Raw genomic sequence first — 6,000 nt, 5'->3', positions numbered from 1 at the left:
CCCAGCCCTGCCCAAATCCCAGGTATCGGGGATCTGTCTATCCATCTAACCGGCTCTTCCAGGCACTGTGAAATGTGGCTGGTTTCCTAGCAAGCCCCAGGGGTGCAACTGTGCATAGAAATTGCACAGAAAAGCTGTGGGGGATGAGCTATTCCCCAGTGGCTGCAGTGGGATATCTCATTCCTGCTCCTTCTGGACAGACTTCTCCAGGACTGAGAATTCTCCTTGCTGATCTGTTCAGGTTGTTTTCATTTGCAAGGAGCTGCTGTTACTTCAGAATGCCATATTTAGTGGCTGCTTTTTTAATAGTTATCTTAGATAGTTTACCTGTGTGGGTTACCAACGTGATTAAAATATAAAATACCATTTGTGTGCAACAACAAAACCAGACTGATCTCTTACATTTCTGGGAAAAACAGATTCCCTCCTGCCTTTTATATGTGTAGGCTGAGGATCCACTATGGTAGAAATTGCCTCTTGTTGTATTTGTGTTCAGTATCTTGCATGCAGAGGCCCTGGTCTCATTTTAATAAAAGACTGTGACATACAACGAGTTAAAATTAAAAATACTTGTAGCACCTTTGGTACTCAAATAATATTTAGCTTTGAGATTCCAAGAACTGATAGCAAAAGGTAGTAGCTGGTGTTGTTATTAGCAGCAGCTTTGTTTGATACCATTTCTTTTTTAACAAGTAGGAGTGTAAATTTTCTGATAAAGCACAAGTGGGCTGAAACCAAAAGCCATTTCCCGGATTTTGGAGGGCGCCAGGCAGGTCTCTGTGACAAAACGCAACAGTTTTTATGCAGATTATCAAATCCTTTAACAATGTGGGGGGTTTTTTTGTTTGTTTTGTTTCATTTTGTTTTACCTCTGTCACAGAAGAAAATGTAAATTTAGATGGACATAGATTGCATAATTAATTTTAAAGCCACAGGAAAGTTTGGTGCCATCTTCTAAAATACAGTTCCTCACAAAACCCCTTGCCTTAAGCCTCTGTGTGAAGCTATTATTTTGCAGAACTCACTTCTCCAGGCTGCTTTTCACTCCCACTTGCTCTTAGTATTGACGGATGTTGCTGCTCAATAGCAACCGGGGAATACATTTCTTTCCCGTGACTTTGCACAGCACCAAGGTGGCCAGCTGAAAGTCAGCAGGTGTTGAAAATGGGCACTCTTCAGCTTTGTATGGCAAAGGAAAATTAATGTAACTAAGAAGGAAGAGAAGAGCTGGGGCAATAGTTAATTAAAATACATTCAGTTCATAGCCTGGTTCACTGATGTTCCACAGTTTTACTATCTTAATTCAAGGAGTATGGAGAAAGTGTTTTCCAGCTGCCACACACATATACCTCATCTTGTAGTTCAGTTGCTTCTAAACTGAAGTCCCTGGACTTCCAGGGATTTCTGAACATGTGAAGTTAACTACAATTAGTAGAGAAGAGCTAGCCAGCTGATCAGCAAACATACCTTCAAGACAGAATTCCAGAGTTTTTGAGGTTTATCAACAGCATAGAGTTACAAACCACTGCCTGTAGATCAGAATATATATATAATTAATAATTTATAATAATAATACAATATAATAATAGATTATTTAATAATAATTTATATACTTAATAATTCCAGCTTTTTGGACCAAACAAGTTTTACTGTTCTTTGGCAGGCTCTGGGGAATGGCAGGTCAGAAAAGACTGCTGTGCCCTTGATTTCTACCTCTCATGCCATATAACTCCTGCATGGATTAAAACAAACAAAAAAAAGTTTTCAGAGAGAACAGAGAAGTCACATGTATCACCAGTAAGCATGCTCTTTGCCATAGCAAGGATGAAAGCTTAATGAAACAGCCTGGCTTATTTGACAACCATTGTGTTAAAGAAGAAACGCAAGCAGAACCTTTAATGACTTCCACAGCAAACGGCCGCTTCATTATAAATTTGTGTTTTTTTACTGGCTATTAGCCATTCTGGCCAACTGTTGGCACTAGCACGCTCTACGTTTGTCTACAAACAACATAATGGCAACTGCCTTAAGCAGTGCTTGATAGAAGACATAAGAGATATATTTGGTACCTGCCAATAAATATTAAGAACAACTGCTGAGTTCCTTCCATTAGCATTCTGCTAATGTTTTCAGTAGCACAGCTCTGGCCAAGTTGGTTTGTAATTTCTAGGGAGCCCAGCTCCCAGTTTTGTATTTAAATACAATGGTCAGATCTGCAAACACTTGGCTTCTACTTGACACTGCTGTTTTCAATGCAAGCCTGAACACATTGAAGAAACATTATCTGGCAACTGACTTACTGAAAACTGTCAGAAAACAGGGAAAGAACTGTTGCATGATGAATTGCAGATGAGAAAAGCTGGCCATCTGGTCCAGCGATACGGATCAGCTGGTGGTAGGGACCTTTCTTTTCAGAAGATGCGAGTATCCATACAGCATTGTGAGCTGACAGAATGAATGTATGAAGCAGAAGGAGATTTCTGTGGCTCTTTATGACTTTGCAGAGCTTGAATCAGCTTCCCTCAGATTCAAGTGGGACTGTTTGCTGGTGCACTAACAATGCCATCCTCAAGACAAAGCTCTTGTCTCTGCCATAGGAAGTCAATCGATAGAGTCTTGGTTAGAGAGGGTGCAGGGAGGCTGGGGAATAGAGGCTTTTTTTGCTCAAAGGTTTCATCTGGGGATGCCTCCATGGGAAGAACACAAAAACCAAAGCTACAGCTTTGTATGGGCACTGCTCCTACTACCACAGTGGCCAAGGTGGGGACTTGAACCACAAACAACGTTACTGTCCCTGTTTCACATGGCAAGGACGCCGTGGCATCAGAGAGCGTGATTTCATTACAGCTGCTCCGTATGTTAGAAAAGCCCTGTTTTTTTCCATTGACAATAATCGGTTAGGCAAAGGATCATTTAAGATGTAATCATGCAGGAGTAATTATGGCCTTATCTCACAGAGGAGGCAGCAGAGGACGGAGATGCCCTCTCTTGCCTCAGCAATCCAGGAGCCTCCTAGAATTTCTCAGCTCTGAGACACGTGGGAGGCTTTGTTCCAGGAATACCTGCCCTCAGGACACCTTGAAGAGGAGTTTGGAGTAGGCAGAAAATCAGCTTTCTCTTTTAAATCACCAGAACACGTGACAGTATTCTGTGTCCCAAAGAGGAAATTGAGCATTTTTCTACTTTTCCTCAGTGTATGCAAAGGTAGCATTTCCCTGAGCAGTACAATTCAGCCAAGTAATTAGGAGGCTAATGAAGATGGGCTGTAGATTTTTGACGTGAATCAGGTGTTGCTGGAGGGAATCTGCATCATCAGGATCTAAATAAAGAAAAAAACAAACAAACAAACAAACAAACAAAAACACAATAAAAAAAAAACAAAGCTTTGTATCACCGCAGCTGTAAGTGATGGCTCAGTTCTACACAGAGCAGGTATAAAAATGTCTTCCCCTGCAAGCATTCACATGGCTGTGAAGTAACTATTCGTGAGTCATGCAGTTTGTTTTTAAAACACTGTGAAACCCCATTCCAATTTCTTTCTTTTCATCTCACACCTCATTTTGATGTCTGAAATGCCACTTGAAAAAGAACAAGCCCTGTAAAATGGTGAAAAGAAAGGAAGTGACAGAACTGACAGCTTCTGAAAACAGAATAGCTTCGGTAAACCCGGAACCATCCTAGTGGTTAGAAAACAGCCTGATGAGAAACTCTGGTCTCAAGTCCTGCATGTAAGATCAAATGTTATCTCTGTGAAAGCAAGAGTTTGTTTTCTCAACCTGGAGCTCCTGGTTCCCAGTGTTACAGCCAAGAAGTGGAGAGGAGGCCAATGCAGTGTCCCCCTTCTTTTCTAAATCTTTCATCACATTTTTTTGCATGAACTAGAGTATTCAGCCTGTCTTAATATGGTCTTGGCCATCATTAGTCTACTTGGCCATTCTGCTACCCAGTGAAAGCACCCTGTTCCTCTGGAGGTCAGCTGCCATTTGGCATGGCAGCTGGTGTGCATGCTAGCAGCCTAGGCGGCAGAGGAAGTTTGGAGGAGAGGCACAAGTGCTTGTTAGATGGTTGCTTTCCTCAGGTTGCAAAACCAGTGCAAGTCCCTTAGGAAGATTGTGAATTTTGTTACTGTGGAGGCGAAGCAAAGCCAGATTCAGCTGGGAAGGCTGGTGAATAGGGACAACCCAGCAAGGTGCCTGGCTGCTTCACCTTGTGTCAGGAGCCCGGAGCCAGGCAGGGGGAGTCTCAGGGCTGGGGGAGGACCAGCTGGGGCAGCAGATTTGGGGAGCCCTCCGGCACCTGGCCAGCACCATCCTGTGCTGCCACTGATCCTGCCCCTGGGGCAGCTGTGGAGGAGCAGGATCCCAGGCGACTTGCTCTGTGGTTCATAGGAGAGGCTGAAGCCTGTGGAGCTCAGGCAGCTGCTCCCAGTGCTGCAGTGAGGATGCAAGATCCTCTTTTCTGTGTGAGGAAAAAAAAAAAAAAAAAAAAAAAGAGGGCTCCTGCTTGGGTGAGGGTTATTAATGAACGAATGTATATCCCAGAACTCACAGAGCTCACCACAGGCTCACAGCTCCCATAGCACAGATCGCCGGCAGAGCTGGCAGATGAAAAGTCAGTTTCTTTACCACCTGGGAACTAAACTATCTTTTAGCTCTTCTTCATCTCCTTTGTATTTTCCCACTGTGGTCCTCACTTTCACATTTGGAGCCTGACTTAGTCACAGTGCCAACATTACTGCTTACATCACGAGGAGGCTTAAAAGTGTGCCAGTGTGAGTTGGGACTTGTAGTTGTGTGTTCCCTTAGCATTTGCTATTGGTTAGCAGAAAAAGAGAACAGGAACAGCCCTGGGTTTTGGATGAATTAGTGAATTTAAATGTGAGATTTTACATCTGATGGATTTCAGGTTTGCATACTGTGGGTCATGATGGCTTGGATCCAGTGGCTGAAATGCAACCATCAGGCCTTTACAAGGTCCACTGGTGCGATACAATACACTGTGTATGAAACAGGATTGTGTAATCAGGAAGTAAAAAAAACAAACCCTATGGGAACACAACTGTAGTTTCCCATGCATCGATGTGCAGATTTTTTATTTGGTATCTTTACTTACACGAATCTTTGAAATCTTGTGTTTTCATGACTCATGAGATAGCACAACACTGATGTCACAATCTATCCATCGACTATTTAAAGTGTCACAGTATGAAGGAGCTGGTCCCTGACAAAGATTTAGAGTAAATCTCGTATATTATCCATTAATCTTAGTGAAAGGCCTTTGATATAAGATCACCAGGTTGCCATAGAGCAATAGGAAGTAGTTCTCTTAATAGTGAACGTGCCAAATCTGTGATTCCAGTAATGAAAGCAGTTCTGAAGTAGTCCCAGATTCAGACACCATGTACTGTTCTGAGTCATTCCTTCCTTAAGAAGCATTTGGACTATGCACCTAGTCATATGGCTTGAATTTTTGGGCAGACCTGTGTGATGCCAGGAGTTGGACTCGATGATCCTTATGGGTCCCTTCCAAGTTGGGATATTCTATGATTCTGTGATTCTATGTGGTGGCCCTTTTTTCTGAGATAGAGTAGAAATGTCATGGCACTGATTTCTTTCCATCCACACATAATTCCTCCGGATGTTTCAGAAAACAGGATAGAAGGAAAAAGGGTAACATTTTGGTCTGGGAGCACCATTTAATGGTTAGAACTTCGTGAAGGCAGAAGGTTAAAAATGGGAGAAACTCTCCACTGAATGGGGGACGGAGTCAGTCTGCTGGGGAGCATGAATAACTCATTTCATAAGGGGAGGGAGTGGAAAATAAAAAGGAAAGGCAAACGGCAGATTAAAAAGGGAAATTACTGGATCAAGATAATTTATATGAACAGCCTAAATGCCACAGTTTTTTTTGTAAGCCTGGCAGTTAGTTGTCCATAGCAGCCCAAGGAAGTAGAACAGAAAAGCCGAAATGGCAAAATCTCATTTCTGTGAAGGTGGGTGC

Source organism: Netta rufina (assembly GCF_964035555.1).
Source record: "Netta rufina genome assembly, chromosome: Z".
NCBI lineage: Eukaryota > Metazoa > Chordata > Aves > Anseriformes > Anatidae > Netta > Netta rufina.
The sequence above is the reverse complement of the archived record's forward strand: the minus strand, read 5'-3'. Positions refer to the sequence as shown.